Source organism: Ranitomeya imitator, chromosome 4 (assembly GCF_032444005.1).
Source record: "Ranitomeya imitator isolate aRanImi1 chromosome 4, aRanImi1.pri, whole genome shotgun sequence".
Lineage (NCBI taxonomy): Eukaryota > Metazoa > Chordata > Amphibia > Anura > Dendrobatidae > Ranitomeya > Ranitomeya imitator.
The window spans coordinates 33,419,283-33,439,804 of record NC_091285.1 but is presented as its reverse complement, the minus strand read 5'-3'; the positions used below and the strand labels follow the sequence as shown (position 1 = coordinate 33,439,804).

Genomic DNA, 20,522 nt, shown 5'->3' with positions numbered 1-20,522 from the left:
ATTGGTAACATTTTCGGGCAGATGACATTTTTTGATCGCTTTTTATTCCGATTTTTGGGAGGCGGAATGAACAAAAACCAGCAATTCCTGAATTTCTTTTAGGGGGGGCGTTTATACCGTTCCACGTGTGGTAAAATGGATAAAGCAGTTTTATTCTTCAGGTCAGTACGATTACAGCGATACCTCATTTATGTAATTTTTTTATGTTTTGGCGCTTTTACACAATAAAAACTATTTTATATAAAAAAATAATTGTTTTTGCATCGCATTATTCTGAGAGCTATAACTTTTTTATTTTTCTGCTGATGATACTGTATGGCGGCTTTTTTTTTGTGGGACAAGATGACGTTTTCAGCGGTACCATGGTTATTTATATCCGTCATTTTGATCGCGTGTTATTCCACTTTTTGTTCGCCTGTATGATAATAAAGCAATGTTTTTTGCCTTGTTTTTTATTTTTATTTTTTGCGGTGTTCACAGAAGGGGTTAACTAGTGGGATAGTTTTATAGAGCGGGTCGTTACGGATGCGGCGATACCAAATATGTGTATAATTATTGTTTTTTTTTTTTTTTACATAAATAAATGGATTTATTGGGAAATGTTTTTTTTTTTTATTTGGGGATTTTTTTTTTTTCTTTTTTACACATTCTATTTTTTTTTTTTTTTTAACTTTCTAACATTGTCCCAGGGTGGGACATCTCTGTATTAGATCAGATCGTTGATCTGACACTGTGCATAGCACACTGTCAGATCAACGATCTGACATGCAGTTTAGCTGGCTTTCCAGCGCCTGCTCTCAGCAGGCGCCGGCTAGCCAGGTCACTTCATGACCCGGAAGGAGTCCGGCGGCCATCTTGGATCCGGGGACTTCTTCCGGGTCACCGGAGCAACGCGATCTCATTGCGTTGCTCCGGTGGGAGAGCGCAGGGAGCCCCCGTCCCTGCGCGATCCCCCTCTATGCCGCTGTCACTACTGACAGCGGCATCAGAGGGGTTAAATGCCCGCGATCGGCGATAGCGCCGATCGTGGGCATTGCTGCGGGGTGTCAGCTGTCATATACAGCTGACACCCGCACCCGATCACCGCGGCGCTCAGCGCGAGACCGCGGTGATCGGTGCGCCGTACTAGTACTGCTGCTGGCACAAATGCAGTGCCGGCAGCGCAGTATTAGTACGGCGCATGGCGCGAAGGGGTTAAAGGCCTTGTTGAAACACTTAGTGACAGCAGGGACTTAGAGACAGAAAGCGCAGAGTGGTAGGCTCCCACCTGACATACCCAGGGGAACTTGCTTGTCTCTGGACTGCCCGGACTTCTCTGCCTGCCCTGTGATCTGGTGCTCTGGACTGTGGATGCTGAAGTCTTCGGTAAAGAGACTGCAACCTTGTGTCCTCGTTCTTCTCTGCACCTCTCACACACCGGGAGCCCTGGGGATATACTTCACCTGTGGGAAGTTATACCATTGCAATACCCCCCAGAAGTGAAATGTTGATATGGTGTCGGGCATCAGTAGGTATCAGAAGTAAAGACTACCAGGCGCTAGTAGAACCTGTGTATTCTGATAGTAGGTCTACGATCCTGACAGCCAGAGGGGTGGTTAAAGTCCGCAAAGGGAGAGTACCAGTACATGTTCTCAACTGTGGAGAGAAAGAAGTTCATCTAACCATGTAAGAGCCATGGGACAAATGGCGCTATAACAATAAATAATAATAATAATAATAATCTAACCAGATATGCCACAATTGCCGAACTGTTTACTGTTGATAATAATGTGATCCAGGTGGCAGAACCCTTGGTCCCGTCCACCCAGGTGGAGGACAATGGCTCTGCAGGTCAAATGGAAGATTGGTGTCAAAAATTGCACTTGGGCACTGACTCTACACCTGCACACCAGAAACAAGGGGTTTACAGGGTGGTCCAAAAGTAAGAACGAGTCTTCAGTAAGCACCCACTAGACTTCGGGCAGGTAAAAGGGGTACAACATCACATCCCCACGGGTAGTCATCCACCCATCAAGGAGAGGTACCGGCCTGTACCTCCAGCTCATTACCAGTGTGCCAAAAGTATGTTGCGAGAGATGAAGGAGGCTGGGGTAATCAGAGATAGTTGTAGCCCCTGGGCAGCTCCATTAGTCCTCGTCAGAAAGAAGGACAGCACAATGAGGATGTGTGTAGATTATAGGCAGATAAAGCGCATTACACACAAAGATGCATACCCATTGCCCAGAATAGAAGAGTCCTTAGCTGCTTTAAAATCTGCTAACTCCTTCTCTACCTTGGATCTCACCAGTGGGTGCTGGCAGGTTCCTGTAGCAGAGGCAGACAAGGAGAAGACAGCCTTCACAACACCGATGGATCTCTCCGAGTTCAATTACATGCCGTTCGGACTGTGCAACGCCCCAGGAACATTTCAGAGGATAATGGAATGCTGTCTCAGACACAAGAACTTTGAAACTGTCTTGTTGTACCTGGACGACGTCATTGTCTTCTCCAAGACGTATGAGGACCATCTGAAGCACCTAGCCGAGGTGTTTGAAGCCGTGTCCAACTTTGGCTTGAAGGTAAAACCCTCAAAATGTCATCTGTTGAAATTCAAAGTGCAATACCTGGGCCATGTGGTGAGCTCAGAAGGAGTGGCCCCAGATCCAGACAAAGTCACCGTCATCAAGAACTGGCCAAAACCCAGTAACCAGTAACCCAGTAAGAAGTCCGACAGTTCCTCGGGTTGGTAGGCTATTACCGGAGATTTGTGAAAGACTTCACTAAGATAGCCGCACCACTGCAAGACCTGTTAGTGGGCCATTCCAAGAAAACCAAGGGTAAGAATACCCCATTTGACTGGGACAACGGGCAGGAGAGATCCTTCACTCGATTGAAGTTGGCTCTCACGGGAGAAGAAGTACTGGCCTACCGAGAATACAACCAACCATTTGTGCTGTACACGCATGCCAGCAACGTGGGATTGGGAGCAGTACTGTCCCAAGTACAAAAAGGCAAAGAGAGAGTAATCGCGTACACCAGCAGGAAGCTGCGCCCCACAGAAAGGAAAATGACAGCTCCTTTAAGCTGGAATTCCTCGCCATCGTCTGGGCAGTGACAGAGAGGTTCAAGCATTACCTGGCTTCCGCAAGATTCACAGTATACACGGATAACAACCTGCTGACCCACTTAGAGACTGCAAAACTCGGTGATCTGGAGCAGCGATGGATGGCTCGGTTGTCCAGTTACGACTTCACCATCAAATACCGTGCAGGGAACAAGAATGCCAACGCAGATGCATTGTCCAGAATGCCCAATCTACCAGACATGGGAGAGGATCCAGAAGAACTTGAAGAAGTAGAGCTGCCAGCGTTCCATCACCCTGGAGCGACTCAATACTCTCATTACGTTAGAAACAGACGGAAAAACAAACACAAAGCCATGCTGAATCCGTTGCCGCACCATAGATGGGCAGAAACGCAGGATAGCGACCCCGCAATACATCTGGTGAAAGAACTGCTGACACAGGCAGACTCGCACCCTGGTCCAGATGATCCACAAGAGACACAGCGATTCTGGAAGGAAAAAGGCAAACTATTCATCTACGATGGTAAGCTGTGCAGAAGAAACATTGATCCACGCACACATGAGCTAGTCTGGCAGATAGTAGTCCCAAGACGAAATGCGCCCATGGTTCTAGAAGTGTACCACGACGTGGCAGGACACTTTGGATAGAAGAAATTAAAGATCATGTTACGTGGAAGATTCTACTGGCCTGGCATGAGGAAAACCATCGAAAAGTGGTGCCATGAGTGTGGCCCATGTAGTCAGCGCAGAAAGCACAGTGACAGCCAAAGGTCTACCCTCTCCTAGTGTTTCATCACCCCTCCCCTGCAGACTGTGAGCCCTCGCGGGCAGGGTCCTCCCTCCTTATGTACCCGTGTGCCTGTTATCTGCTCATGTTTAATGTATTTGTCTATATTTGCCTCGTATTCACATGTAAAGCGCCATGGAATAAATGGCGCTATAAAAATGTATAATAATAATAATAAATAAAAGGACTCCCCTACAGCCCATAGTCACCAAAAAGCCACTTGAATTGATGGCCTTAGACCATGTGAAGCCAACCCCAGGCTATATCTACGGTTTGACTATTGTGGATCACTACTCCAGATTCCTGGTGGTTGCACCTGTCAAGGATTAGACAGCCAAGACAGCACCCCAAGCCTTCCAACAGTACTTCTGTAGACCATATGGCTACCCTGAAAAAGTGCTTACTGATCAAGGACCAGCCTTTGAAGCGGAGGCATTCCAGAAATTCTGCCACTTGTACGGATGTAAAAAGATCAGAACAACTCCCACAAACAAATGGAATGTGTTAGAAAATGAATCAGATAGTGATTGATCTCCTGAAGACACACGAAAGGATCTTATGGCCAGAAAAGTTACCAGACTTGGTAGACTTATACAGTACAACCATGTCCCAGTAAATTCCACCAATTGTACGCCAGCATACTTAATGAAGGGGAGGTCCAGTCAACTACCTGTCGATCTAGACATGGGAGTCTTAACCCCAGAAGATATCTCACCAGATACAGATTGGGAAACTGAGAGAAAAGAAAAGTACCGCCAAGTGCAAGAATGCGTAGAGAGAAGTTTAGCTCAAGCCAGACAAAAGCAAGAAAGAGACTTTAACCAATATGCTCCTGCAAGTCCCTTGTCACCAGGTGAACAAGTGCTCAAGCGTAAAAGGAGATTACACAAACTTGATGACCAATGGGAAGCGGAACCGTATACTATCCTGCCTTCAAACTTCGACAACACAAAAGTCTGCCTTATCAGAAAAGATGGAAGTGCATTTGGACAGCAAGGTGGATTGCTGTTAAGGGAGAGAAAAAAAAAAAAATCTTTAAATCTTCAGCATAGCGAGCTGAGTGTGGCCTGAGTGTAAGTGTGGACGGCGGTAAGTGTGACTTGTGATTCAGTGACTTTGGAGTCAGGGAGTTTCCAAGGGAGGAATTACTGAATTGCTGTCTGATTTTTATTAATACTTTGTATTTATTTATTTTTTTTATTGAACTGTTCTGTCTGGTGCAATCCCCATTAGGAAATGTGCTCCACGATTGTTAATGCCATCCAGTGCACATCTTGCCACATGTATGCAGTCCTTGAGCAGCCGATCGAGGGTGCATACTGCTGTGCGAGATGTGAGCACGTTGTGCATTTGGAAACCCAGATTCTGACTCTAAATGTGCAGCTGGCAACACTGAGATCCATAGACAATATGGAGAGGAGTCTTCTGCTCACGGAGCAGACGCTCAATGGGACAGATGAGGGGGGGAGGGGGGGATGGAGCTGCAGGATGGTGAAGTAGCAAGCTGGGTGACAGTTAGGAAGCGGGGTAGAGGGAAGAGTGCCAGGGAGGCTAGTCCTGATCTGGAACACCCCAATAAGTTTGCTAAGTTGGCAGATGAGAGGGGTGACTGTACAGGGGTAGCACTGCTGCAGCCAGGCATGTCCTCTGAAAGCCGGGGGAGTGATTGCTCCAGTAAGGAGGGAAATAGGAGAGCAGGGCAGGCCAGACAGGTGCTGGTAGTGGGGGATTCAATTATTAGAGGAACAGATAGGGCAATCTGTCACAAAGACAGGGATCGTCGAACGGTGTGCTGCCTACCTGGCGCTCGAGTCCGACACATCGCTGATCGGGTGGACAGATTACTGGGAGGGGCTGGTGAGGACCCAGCGGTCATGGTGCACATTGGCACTAATGACAAAGTTAGAGGTAGGTGGAAGGTCCTTAAAGATGATTTCAGGGAATTAGGCTGCAAGCTGAAAGCAAGGACCTCCAACGTGGTATTCTCCAAAATACTGCCGGTACCACGTGCCACGCCAGAGAGGCAACGGGAGATTAGGGAGGTTAATAAGTGGCTCAAGAATTGGTGTAGGAAAGAGGGGTTTGGGTTCCTGCAGAACTGGGCCGACTTCTCAGTTGGCTACAGGCTCTACGCTAGGGATGGGCTGCATCTCAATGGGGAGGGTGCAGCTGTGCTGGGGAACAAAATGGCTAGAAGGTTGGAGGAGTGTTTAAACTAGGAATTGGGGGGGAGGGTATTCATTTTATAGGAGGGGAAGATAGTGCAGACATAGACCTGGGCACAAATAAGGAAGTTGGGGGTGGCGGTGGCATGGGGGGTGGGGTCAGAACAGTTAATAATTTAAGAAATCGAAGTACAGAGAGGGACATAAAGTGCATGTATACTAATGCCAGAAGCCTCGCCAACAAAATGGACGAATTAGAACTAATGTTGTTGGAGCATAATTATGACATGGTGGGGATATCTGAAACGTGGCTGGATGAGAGCCATGACTGGGCTGTTAACTTGCAGGGCTATAGTCTGTTCAGAAATGACCGTACAGATAAGCGAGGGGTAGGGGTGTGTCTATATGTAAAATCGTCCTTAAAACCCATCCTGCGCGATAATATAGGTGAATTTAATGAAAATGTAGAATCCCTGTGGGTGGAGATAAGGGGAGGGGGAAAAATAATAAATTACTGATAGGGGTTTGTTATAAATCTCCAAAAATAATGGAAGCAATGGAGAATATCCTCGTAAAGCAAATAGATTGATAGTCCTCCCTCAATGTGGATACCCCGTGGATTACAAACACGGGGACACCTGTCAGTCTAGAGCAGACCTGCGCAAAGTGTGGCCCACAGGCCATATTCGGCCCTCTGGCTATTCCAGTCTGGCCTGTGAACCGAGACAGCCAAGGGGGTGAAAACACTGGCCGACGGGCGGCACCGTGCCCTCTGCCAGCCGCCCACTGTCACCGTTCTCTGCATCCGATGCAGACAGCGGTGAATACATTGGTGGAGGAGGGGCCGCCGTCCTCTTCTTCCACCAATCAGCGTGTGAGACGGCTGTGCAATGACGTCATTTGATCACCAGAGTCAGGAGCAGAGCGCCAGGGGAACGGGAGCAACGTGAGTATGTGGTGGTTTGTTTTTTTCATGTGTATGGGATGTTTGTATGTACATAGGAGGCTATGTGAGAGCTCCCACTGAATACAAGAGGCTAAGTGGAGGCTCATGCTGTATATGGGGGGCTCAATCTGTAAATAGGAGGCTTTATTGGGCTCATATTGTATATAGGAGGGCTCAAGCTATATATAGGAGGCTGTGTTGGGCTCATACTATGTATAGGGGGCTCAAACTGTATATAAGGGGCTATGGGGGTGCATATTGTATATAGGGGGACTCAGCTGTGTATAAGGGGTCAAGCTGTATATAGGAGGCTGTGTGGGCTTCATACTGTATATAGGGGGCTCAAGCTGTATATAGGAGATATGTGAGGCTAATACTGTATATAGGAGGCTATGTGGGGCCCATGCTGTATAGAGGAGGCTATGTGGGGCTCATGCTGTATAGAGGAGGCTATGTGGGGCTCATGCTGTATATAGGAGGGCTATGTGGGGCCCATGCTGTATAGAGGAGGCTATGTGAGGCCCATGCTGTAGAGAGGAGGCTATGTGGGGCTCATGCTGTATAGAGGAGGCTATGTGGGGCTCATGCTGTATATAGGAGGGCTATGTGGGGCCCATGCTGTATAGAGGAGGCTATGTGGGGCCCATGCTGTATAGAGGAGGCTATGTGGGGCTCATACTGTATAGAGGAGGCTATGTGGGGCTCATGCTGTATATAGGAGGCTATGTGGGGCTCATGCTGTATAGAGGACGCTATGTGGGGCTCATACTGTATATAGGAGGCTATGTGGGGCTCATGCTGTATATAGAAAGCTATGTGGGGCCCATGCTGTATAGAGGAGGCTATGTGGGGCTCATACTGTATATAGGAGGCTATGTGGGGCTCATGCTGTATATAGGAGGCTATGTGGGGCTCATGCTGTATAGAGGAGGCTATGTGGGGCTCATGCTGTATAGAGGAGGCTGTGTGGGGCTCAAGTTGTATATAGGAGATATGTGAGGCTAATACTGTATATAGGAGGCTATGTGGAGCTCATGCTGTATATAGAAGGCTATGTGGGGCTCATGCTTTATAGAGGAGGCTATCTGGGGCTCATGCTGTATAGAGGAGGCTATGTGGGGCTCAAGCTGTATATAGGAGATATGTGAGGCTAATACTGTATATAGGAGGCTATGTGGAGCTCATGCTGTATATAGGAGGCTATGTGGGGCTCATGCTGTATAGAGGAGGCTATGTGGGGCTCATGCTGTTTATGGGAGGCTATATGGGGCTCATACTGTATAAAGGAGGCTATGTGGGGCTCATGCTGTATAGAGGAGGCTATGTGGGGCTCATGCTGTTTATGGGAGGCTATATGGGGCTCATACTGTATATAGGAGGCTATGTGGGGCACATGCTGTATAGAGGAGCTTATGTGGGGCTCATTCTGTTTATGGGAGGCTATATGAGGCTCATACTGTATATAGAAGGCTATGTGGGGCTCATGCTGTATAGAGGAGGCTATGTGGGGCTCAAGCTGTATATAGGAGATATGTGAGGCTAATACTGTATATAGGAGGCTATGTGGAGCTCATGCTGTATATAGGAGGCTATGTGGGGCTCATGCTGTATAGAGGAGGCTATGTGGGTGCTCATACTGTATATAGGAGGCTATATAGGGCTCATACTGTATATAGGAGGCTATGTGGGGCACATGCTGTATAGGGGAGCTTATGTGGGGCTCATTCTGTTTATGGGAGGCTATATGGGGCTCATACTGTATATAGGAGGCTATGTGGGGCTCATGCTGTATAGAGGAGGCTATGTGGGGCTCATGCTGTATATAGGGAGGTTATGTGTGGGATGATGCTGTACATAGGAGGCTATGTGGGGCTCATGATGTATACACTGGGCTGTGTATGGGCTCATACAGTACCTAGGAGGATGTCAGCATACTTAATTCTGCTTAATATTAAATGGTTCAATTAATATTAATATAAAATAATTATAATTAATATATTAATTAAATGAATTCAAAGTATTGGCCCACCCCTTCTTTAGAGGGATCATCCTTATTCTCAATTGCACATGGAAACACGAGAAGCAATGGAATGAAACTGAAAAGGAGAAGATGCAGAGTAGATAATAGAAAAAACGTTTTTGACAGTGAAGGTGATCAATGAGTGGAACAGGCGGCCACGAGAGGTGGTGAGTTCTCCTTCAATGGAAGTCTTCAAACAGAGACCGGACAGACATGTGTCTGAGATGGTTTACTGAATCCTGCATTGAGCAGGGGGTTGGACACGATGACCCCGGAGGTCCCTTCCAACTCTACGATTTCATGATTCTGTGGCTCAATCTAAAGAATGTCATATTTTTATCCCCTACAGAGCACTCTCACTTTTGTTTCAAAATAGAGTGCCAGGTGGGATTCCCGGCCATTACTTTATTTAATCTCTATGGGGCCATTGGCAGCACTCAGCAGATAGAGGATAAATGGAGCGGCCGTCGAGCATGCACACTGACACTCCATTCTAAGGCCTCATACTCATTTGTGAGAAAAACGGACGAGTGCAATCCGATGAAAAATCGGATTGCACTCGGACCAATGTTCGTCAATAGGTGACATCTCATTCGCGATTTTTTCTCAGCCGAAATCGGATTGAGAAAAAAATTGCAGCATGCTGCGATTTGATGTGATTCTCGGACAAGACTCGCCAATGTAAGTCAATGGGTGCGAGAAAAAAATTGCAGAGCACTTGGACCATGTGAGTGCTGTCTGATTTTTTCGCACCGGTGTCCTTTAGAAAAGCTGGTAACTCAGTGCGGTGTAATGTAAAATCACACTGACAGGTTAGAATAGATAAAATAAATGTGTGACGCCCCAGGGTCCTGGTCGTCACAGTGACATTGCTTTCCTCACGGGGAGAGTGATGTTACGCTTGGATATCTCTCTATCAGGTAATCACAATGCACACAACATGTTCACACTCCAGGCCAGAAGGGGGAGCCCACACCCTGTTTATGGGTGGCTTCCCTATATAATTTCTGATTTGGAGGGAAAAGGGTCAGAAAGTGAGTTACAGAGAAGAGTGCAGACCGACATAGAGTGTCAGAAGCTCTGAAGGGGCCCTGTAGTATGAAGTACTACAACCCCTGGAGAAAGAGACATACAGAAGGAAAGAACATCGTTCAGTGAGCATGAAGGAGAGCGAAGCACAGGGGAGTGACATCAGGGGAGACCAGCTGCGAATGAACCATCTCCCTCTGAAGCGCAGATAACTGGTAGCCGGAATACCGAGGTTGTAAGGGACTCTACGACTTACAGCAGAGACCAGCAGGACAGCTGAAGTGCAAGTTACCTGTCAACCTCAATACCCAGGAGGCACAGTGACGCATAGAGCCCGGGTCATGATAGAGATCCTGTAAAAAGGCAAACAATTCGGCCTTCAATGTCTCTTTCTGGGAGCTGCAGCTCTGTGGGTATGCACAGCTCCGTGAACCTTCTATCCTCCTCAGACGGCTGTCTGGAACTGACTGAGCTGAGCTCAGACAGCAACTAACTTTTGTCTGGAACTGACTAACTTTCCCTACAGACTACCAGTTATATATATGTGGGGAGTGACCTAATGAATAGGAGCAAAATCTCACCCTGGTGGCCTGGAGTGTGAAATGTTGCATGTTCCTGGTACCTGGATGCAGTTCTCCTTCCTTGCCTCCAAACGTAGCATCACTCTCCCCGAGAGGAAAGCAATACCACTGTGATGACCAGGACCCTGGGGCGCCACACTAACTCCTTACCGAACCCGACAGGATATGAGACATGGTTTACATGTCTTTTATCGGATTGCACTCGTCCGTTTTTCTCACAAATGGGTATGAGCCCTTAGGCCGGGGGTCACACTAGCGTAAGGCATCCAAAATAACAGTGCCCCCAAACAACACTAGTGTACCCGCCCAGATCTCCCATGCCCCTTTTGTGCTAATAAGAACAAAATAAACGTAATCTCACCTCGCCCCATTACCAGACTCCATCTTGTCACCTCTGTCTGCGGCTCAGCGGAGGAGACAAGATGGAGTGACGTCATGGTGGTCTTCCGCGGATGTTGGCGAGTACGGTTGATCGCTTGATTGCTATCTCCAGATACGGAGCCGTTCTTTATATGGGACCCTTTAATGAACCCCTGGTTATCTATCTAATGTGTATGGTCGGCTTTACGGAGGGATCCCAGCACACAGCCATATTATGGTGTCTTCTTGTGCTTGGGCTCCAATGGAGCCTATCTCGTGGGCAGAATTTATATGCCAACCTATACAGTACACGGATTGCCATACGTAGGTAGAGGACATGTTTTTCTATAATAGTTACAGCTCGGGATCTCACATTCAGAGACGCCAGGCGGCTCGCAGGGATTTATTTTTAGCAGGTTTAGGCTTTTCTGAGACCCATCCGTCCAGGGCCGAGACCTTCGCCTGTGGCTCATCTTGCCGACAATTACCTGACAATATATGTATGTATAAAGTCTGCCCTCTAGTGGAGCATTTGTGAATACTTAAAAACTAGGAAACCTGGCGATTATAGAAAAACCTGCTGTATCTTCAATGCGGTAATGTTGTAATTTAGTATTCTGGCAGAGGCGTAAGATGGAGTTTAGCACAAGGTGGAGGGCGAAAAAAGCAAACAACAACCAATCTGTACACATTTCCCACCCTGCTCATACCCTTATACGTCTGTTGTTGCCCCCGCAGTGTTCTACGGTACCCTAAATACTGTCCGTCAGAAATATTGGTGCCAATTCTAATGCCCCCTATACAGTAATAATGTCCCTTTGAAGGCTACACTTCTCCAAGTGACTCATACAGAACCAGTGCCCCCTTATTAAAGGGCATCAATCAGTAGGATCCACCCTCCTGAGCCGTCCATATGGGCCTGTAGGTCATAGGAAGCTGAATAAAATGATACCTTGATATCTGCGATCCGATGTCTTATTCCAAAGAAATCCACGTTTTTCTTATATGCAAATGAGCTGTTAAGATCTATGGGCCGGACATAGATCTCCCCGATAATCTGCCTCCACAGCTTGTTTTACATGAAGGGGAGTGTGAGACATGTAATGAGTGACAGTCTGCTCTCCTGATCTGCATGTCTCACACTGGTAACGCCCCTTTAATCTAAAATAAGCTCAGGAGGCAGATTCTCGGGGAGATCTATGTCCGGCCCATAGATCTTAACAGCTCATTTACATATTAAGAAAAACGCGGATTTGTCTGGAATAAGACATCGGATCGCAGATATCAAGGTATCATTTTATTCAGCTTCCTATGACCTACATGCCCATATAAACGGTTTAGGAGAGGTTGAAGCTACTGAAAGATCTCTTTAAAAACCAAATTACAAATATGATTTGTAATTAATAATAACATGTGCCCCCGAAATGGACAATGTCTCCTTAGCAAGTAATAATGCCCTGATTGTCCACAAATAGTGATGGAACTGCCCTATAAAATGGAATAATACCCTCTAAGTATCCCTATAGGCAAAAGGCAATAGACCAAAAAAAATAATCTCCACTTTTTTTTTTTTTTTTTATTAGACTGTTCATGGACATAAATTCATCATAATCTTGGATTTATTTAGTTTGTTGCAATCTGATATCATCCAGCAGAGGCCGCCACTGAGATCCTAGTGTGCTCAAATCACGGTCAACAGCGCCATCTGGTGGTCAGCTCTGGTTCCGCAGTTGGATATAGTTTTTAGCTTTGACTAAATAAATAAAATCAGCGAATAAATATAAATGCAGGTAAAATATCAGATCCTAAAATTACCTCGAGCTGGAAATGCCGGACATTTACGTGCACGGGCCGTAGAATTGCTCCTGATGTGCGCCGTGCTGCAAACTGCTGTGCAGTACGCTCTTATGACCAGCAGGAGGCAGTTGTAACGATCCTGGGTATGTAGACATAGAAGAAGGCAGTAATGGGAATTGCTAGTGATGAATCACCAGTAAAACGTCACAGAAATGCTTCTGTAGTAAATACCGCAGCGCTTTCCGTACACACATGACCTCAGAGGCTGTGACGCGTCACCTGTGCTCGGAGACCTGTGAGAAATCTCCGCAGACTTTAACATGGCGCTGTGATGGCCGAGTGGTTAAGGCGTTGGACTTGAAATCCAATGGGGTCTCCCCGCGCAGGTTCGAACCCTGCTCGCAGCGAAACTTTTTATTTTTTTTATTTTTCCAAAATTGTTTTTAAATGTAAATGTTATTTTTTACAGTAAAAAAAAAAAATAAACAAAACAATGATCAATCCCATTTTCTTTACACTAACCTTCTTTATTGGGTATTTGCTTATCGCCTCTACTGATCATTCTCCCCAAAGTAGTATTTTGCGACCCCGCGTGTTTTCAAATTTTTAAATCATATTTTTGTCTTGATTTATTGTCTGCCTTGATGGATTTTGAGCCAATTTTCTTTTATTATTATTTTTTGCTACTTTTTTTTTTTAATATTTCCCAATTTTTAGATTTTTTTTTTTCTTTTGCACCACATTTTTCTTTTAAATCCATTTTCTATTTTTGGATTATTTTTCATATTTATATTTTTATCTGATTTTTTTCCCCCTCTGGTCGCCATCGCAGACGTGGTTTTTGTAACACAAATCTTAGTGGCCGCTTCATTATTTTGCGACCTAAAAAGTCGTTAAATGTTTGCGCAAATGTACTTTATCCCTCACAGAGTGATATTCTATGGGGGGCTGTATTACATTCTATGGGGGGCTGTATTACATTCTATGGGGGGGAGGGCTGTATTATATCCTATGGGGGGGGGCTGTATTACATTCCATGGAGGGCTGTATTACATTCTATGGGGGGCTGTATTACATTCCATGGAGGGCTGTATTACATTCTATGGGGGTCTGTATTACATTCTATGGGGAGCTGTATTACATTCTGTGGGGTGCTGTATTATATTCTATGGGGGGCTGTATTACATTCCATGGAGGGCTGTATTACATTCTATGGGGGTCTGTATTACATTCTATGGGGAGCTGTATTACATTCTATGGGGGGCTGTATTACCTTCTATGGGGGGCTGTATTACTTTCTATGGGGGGCTGTATTATATTCTATGGGGGATGTATTACATTCTATGGGATGCTGTATTATATTCTATAGGGTGCTGTGTCATATTCTATGGGGGGCTGTATTATATTCTGTGGGGTGCTGTATTATATTCTATGGGGGGCTGTATTAGATTCCATGGGGTGCTGTGTTATATTCTATGAGGGGGGCTGTATTACATTCTATGGGGGCTGTATTACATTCTGTGGGGTGCTGTATTACATTCTATGGGGGGCTGTTTTACATTCTATGGGGTGCTGTATTATATTCTGTGGGGTGCTGTATTATTTTCTATGGGGGACTGTATTATATTCTATGGGGTGCTGTATTATATTCTATGGGGAGCTGTATTATATTCTATGGGGGCTATATTACATTCCATGGGGTGCTGTATTATATTCTGTGGGGTGCTGTATTATATTCTATGGGGTGCTGTATTATACTCTATGGGGGGCTGTATTACATTCTATGGGGGGCTGTATTACATTCTGTGGGGGGCTGTATTACATTCTGTGGGGTGCTGTATTACATTCTATGGGGGCTGTATTAGATTCTATGGGGTGCTGTACTATATTCTATGGGGGCTGTATAATATTCTATGGGGGCTGTATTACATTCTACAGAGGGCTGTATTACATTCTGTGGGGTGCTGTATTATATTCTATGGGGTGCTGTATTACATTCTATGGGGGCTGTATTATATTCTGTGGGGGCTGTATTACATTCTATGGGGGGCTGTATTACATTCTATGGGTGGCTATAATATATTCTATGGAGGGGCTGTATTACTTTCTATGGGGGGCTGTATTACATTCTATGAGGGGGTTGTATTACATTCTATGGGGGGCTGTATTACATTCTATGGGGGCTGTATTATATTCTATGGGGGAGGTGGACTGTATTATATTCTATGGGGGGCTGTATTACATTCTATGGAAGGGCTGTATTACATTCAATGGGGGGCTGTATTATTCTATGGGGGGCTGTATTACATTCAATGGGGGGCTGTATTATATTCTATGGGGGCTGTATTACATTCTATGGGGGGCTATATTACATTCTATGGGTGGCCTGTATTATTTTCTCTGGGGGGCTACATTATATTTTATGGGGGATGTATTATATTTCGTGATGAGCGAGCATACTCGTTGTTCGGGTTTTCCCGAGCACGCTCGGGTGGTCTCCGAGTATTTGCGACTGCTCAGAGATTTCGTTTTCCTTGCGCAGCTGAATAATTTACAGCTATTAGCCAGCTTGATTACATGTGGGGATTCCCTAGCAACCAGGCAACCCCCACATGTACTCAGCCTGGCTAGTAGCTGTAAATCATCCAGCTGCATAAACAAAAACGAAATCTCCGAGCAGTCACAAATACTTGGAGACCACCCGAGCGTGCTCTGGAAAACGCGAGCAACGAGTACACTCGCTCATCACTAATTACATTCTATGAGGGATGATTGCATCATACTCTTTTATGGGCTACATTATAGTCTATGGGGAGGTAGGCTGTATTATATTGTATGTATTAAACGTATTCTATGTATTAAATTTATTATATTCTATGAGGGGTGATTGCATAATACTCCATGAGGGGGCTACATTATATTCTATGGGGGCTGCATTATACTCTATGAGGGGGATACCGTATATTATATATGCAGGGGGTGCATTATACGATATGGGGGTTACATTATACTCAGGGGGCTACAATATATTCTGTGGAGTGGCTGCATTATACTCTGTGGGGTGGCAGCATTATACTATATGTGGGCTGCATTATACTGTATCGAGGACTATGGGGAATACATTAAACTATATGAAGAATTATGGGGTGTATTATACTTATGAGAAGTGAATTGTACTACATGTATGACTATAGCGGTGCATTATACCATATGGAGCACTGTGAGGAGTGTATTATACTGTATGGAGGACTGAGGAGTGTATTATAATATATGGAGGCCTGAGGAGTGTATTTTAATATATGGAGGACTATAGGGAGTGTATTATACTATATGGAGGACTGAGGAGTGTATTATACAATATGGAGGACTGAGCAGTGTATTATACTATATAGAGGACTGAGGAGTGTATTATACTATATGGAGGACTGAGGAGTGCATTATACTATATGGAGGACTGAGGAGTGTATTATACTATATGGAGGACTGAGGAGTGTATTATACTATATGGAGGACTGATGAGTGTATTATACTATATGGAGGACTGATGAGTGTATTATACTATATGGAGGACTGAGGAGTGTATTATACTATATGGAGGACTGAGGAGTGTATTATACTATATGGAGGACTGATGAGTGTATTATACTATATGGAGGACTGATGAGTGTATTATACTATATGGAGGACTGAGGAGTGTATTATACTATATGGAGGACTGAGGAGTGTATTAAACTATATGGAGGACTGAGGAGTGTATTATACTATATGGAGGACTGAGGAGTGTATTATACTATATGGAGGACTGAGGTCCACATTATACTATATGGAGGACTGAGGAGTGTATTATACTATATGGAGGACTGAGGTCCACATTATACTATATGGAGGACTGAGGAGTGTATTATACTATATGGAGGACTGAGGAGTGTATTATACTATATGGAGGACTGAGGTCCACATTATACTATATGGAGGACTGAGGAGTGTATTATACTATATGGAGGACTGCGGAGTGTATTATACTATATGGAGGACTATGGGGAGTGTATTATACTATATGGAGGACTATGGGGAGTGTATTATACTATATGGAGGACTGAGGAGTGTATTATACTATATGGAGGACTGAGGAGTGTATTATACTATATGGAGGACTGAGGAGTGTATTATACTATATGGAGGACTGAGGAGTGTATTATACTATATGGAGGACTGAGGTCCACATTATACTATATGGAGGACTGAGGAGTGTATTATACTATATGGAGGACTGAGGAGTGTATTATACTATATGGAGGACTGAGGTCCACATTATACTATATGGAGGACTGAGGAGTGTATTATACTATATGGAGGACTGCGGAGTGTATTATACTATATGGAGGACTATGGGGAGTGTATTATACTATATGGAGGACTATGGGGAGTGTATTATACTATATGGAGGACTGAGGAGTGTATTATACTATATGGAGGACTGAGGAGTGTATTATACTATATGGAGGACTGAGGAGTGTATTATACTATATGGAGGACTGAGGAGTGTATTATACTATATGGAGGACTGAGGTCCACATTATACTATATGGAGGACTGAGGAGTGTATTATACTATACGGAGGACTGAGGTGCACATTATAATATATGGAGGACTATGGGGTGTATTATACTAAACAAGCAAAATGCTGCCTATTCATCGAGTGATTGGATTGTTTATGTGGGAACAGAAATCCTTGTTCTCAGCAGCACATCGCTGGTGTAAAGTGTAGATGCGCTGCTGATAACATGATACAGTATGGGGACAGATTGATCTAATAGTGATTGTTCTGTTCCCTTCATTCTTTCTCAGTTGGTGTAAAGAGGCCGGGAAAAAAATGAATGACTTCAGTATTGTCGATCACAACCGTTTAGCGGCCTGAGATCAGCGCATGTAAATACAGCAGAAATGCTTCGCAGGGAGACCAGGCAAGGATGATGACAGTTGTAGTTAGCGCCCGGCGCCTGGGAATAGCGCTAACTCTACTGCTTTTCCCAACAACCAGAGCATTTAATTCTGGTATGTGTAAGGGTATGTGCACACGTATTTTGGAGCTCCACGGATTTTTCCGCAGTGGATTTGAGAAATCCGCAGGTAAAAGGCATTACATTTTACCTGCGGATTTACCGCGGTTTTTGTGCGGATTCCTATTGTGGAGCAGGTGTAAACCGCAGCGGAATCCCCACAAAGATTCAACATGCTGCGGAATGTAACCCGTAGCGTTTCCGCGCAGTTTTTTCCGCAGCTTGGCAGTGCGGATTGCGGTTTCCATAGGTTTACATTGTACTGTAAACGCATTGAAAGATGCTGCAGGCCCGCAGCTGCAGATCCGCTGCGGATCTGCAGCAAAATCCGCAACGTGTGCACATAGCCTAATGGTTTTTAGGGTTGATGTCAGCTGCTATCAACCCCTGGTGTAAGTAATGGAGAGGTGTCTATCAGACACCCCCACTACTAGCCCAGACCTGGTGAGACCCAGCGACTCTGAAGAGCGGTGACGGTAGTAACAATACCACTCTTCACAGTCGCCGAGCTCAGCACAAGACCCGGAATATCTGAAGAGCGGTGACGTTACTGATGTCACCGGGTCTCGTGCTGCGCAGCAGAACCAAAAGTGGCTGTAGGCAACGTGTATGGAGCATCAGAATGAGGTTCCACAGCCTTTGGTCGTCTCATCCCTTCATTATCTACGAGATCCAGTTATGTAGGTAAAGTAGCGGCTTTTCTTGGTACTGCAATAAATAGGACCGAGCTGTAATGCTGGATACAGCGGTGATTATATGTTATATAGTCGTGTTACACTCCCCTCACTTCTTGTAACCTACAAGTGTACAAAGATATTATACAGTCACCATGTGACAAGTGGGCGTGTGTAACTTCAAATGCCAGGGCTGAATTTTAGTCCTAGTCCGGCCCTGGGTGGCACCAAATCTACATGTAACACATTTCTTTTCTTGCACCCTGTGTAACCGTGTACCTGTTGTCCAGCACTAAATTATTATTTTTTACTATAAGCCAACAAACTCTCCTCTCTCCAATCTGTCCTGAATGCTGCAGCCAGGATCGTATTCCTCACCAGTCGTTACACAGATGCCTCTGCCTTGTGCCAGTCATTGTACTGGTTACCCATCCACTCCAGAATACAATATAAACTTATCACTTTCACCCACAAAGCACTCGATGGTTCAGCACCACCCTAATCTCCTCCTTCATCTCAGTCTTCATCCCTTCCAATATTTTTTTTTCTTGCACAATATCCTACAGCAGGACGGCTGGAATATTCTATGCGAGAATAGAAAGCAGTTTTCTTCCAAAGTATGAAATACAAAGGGGGCATCAACTCATGATGGATGGGAGTCCAAACTATGGGGTCCTCATGTTGAGTCTCCTTCAGCGTTGCCCCATTCACATGGCTGCACAGGCGAGCGGCTGGGAGCAAAAAGTGGATGCTGCTGTTGAGCGAGCTCGCCACTTGAGTGAGCATCCGGGTGCTCGGGAGGTACGCGCAGTGTCGCGGGTGCTCGGGAGGTACGCGCAGAGTGTCGCAGGTGCTCGGGAGGTACACGCAGAGTGTCGCGGGCGCTCGGGAGGTACGCGCAGTGTCGCGGGTGCTCGGGAGGTGCGCGCAGAGTGTCACGGGTGCTCGGGAGGAACGCGCAGAGTGTCGCGGGTGCTCGGGATCCATGCACGAGTGGTGAGCACGCTCGCTCAACACACCTTAGTCACCCACTGATTGGAATATCGCCTCTGGAGTTATACGACTGATTTTTTGCATATACAGTGCGCAATAAGACAATATAGAGGGCTTGTTAGGACAGGTATAAAGGGATCGATAAATAATTGGTGGTTAGCAGTGGGCCCTTTAACACTTGAGACCGACCACCACTGTTAGAAAGCAGATGTGCAGCGCTTAGGCTGGTTTCACATTTGCGGTTGGAGGTGCTGCAGAGGGCTGCGTACGTCCTCCGTGAAGCTCTGCCCACTGCCACACCTCCTACGGTCAGCTCCACCTACGCCGCCGTGCATACCCTATCTTTACCATTAGGTACGCAGGCCATGCCATTTTGATGGTGCGGCGACTGCACCAAAATGCAACTCGTTGCGGTCGGCGCAGGTCACGGTACCGTCAAAACGACGCATGCGGAGGCATCCACATACATCGGCATGGCCTGAATATCTAATGGTAAAGATCGGGTACGCGCGCCGCATGCCGATGTAGGCGGAGCTGACCAAAGGAGGTGTGGCAGTGGGTGGAGCTTCACGGAGGACCGATGCAGCCCTCTGCAGTACCTCCAACTGCAAATGTGAAACCAGCCTTACACGTTATTTTCTATTGAGCTTGTACGCACTGATTAGAAGCTGACAAGGATCGCTGGTGCATGCTGGTACCTCTATCTCAGAGCGGTGCTTACAACCTAGAGAGCAGCGGTGGTCAGTATCCTAAGCAACGTAAGCACAATAAAGCATTAATGTATAAAGAATGGATGAAAAATTGAATACGCCGTAAACTGCTAAAGCACTTTGCACTGACAATATCCCTTTAAAGAGAATCTGTCAAGAAGGTTTTTACTATGTAATTGTGAAGGAGAGAATGGCTAATGAAATTAATTATTAAACCCCCGATATAATCTGAGAGCAGCACAACATAGCGACTGAGACCCTGATTCCGGCAAATGTTTCGCTTATTAGGCTGTGTTTTGATGTTTCAATAAAATCAGTTTTATCAGCAGATTATCGC

At 45.6% G+C, this 20,522-nt stretch overlaps 1 long non-coding RNA gene and 1 other non-coding gene across 2 annotated transcripts in view; one reads left to right on the top strand and one right to left on the bottom strand.

Moving 5' to 3' along the window:
- LOC138675375 (uncharacterized) overlaps positions 1-13,000 on the bottom strand; it is a 129,560-nt gene extending 116,560 nt beyond the window's left edge. The window contains exon 1 of the long non-coding RNA XR_011320672.1: positions 12,767-13,000. This is a non-coding gene — a long non-coding RNA (uncharacterized lncRNA). The remainder of the gene's footprint in view (positions 1-12,766) is intronic.
- A 73-nt stretch (positions 13,001-13,073) lies between these two features.
- TRNAS-UGA (transfer RNA serine (anticodon UGA)) lies at positions 13,074-13,155 on the top strand. Its single transcript has one exon. It is a non-coding gene; the product is annotated as a tRNA-Ser (tRNA).
- The last annotated feature ends 7,367 nt before the right edge of the window (positions 13,156-20,522 follow it).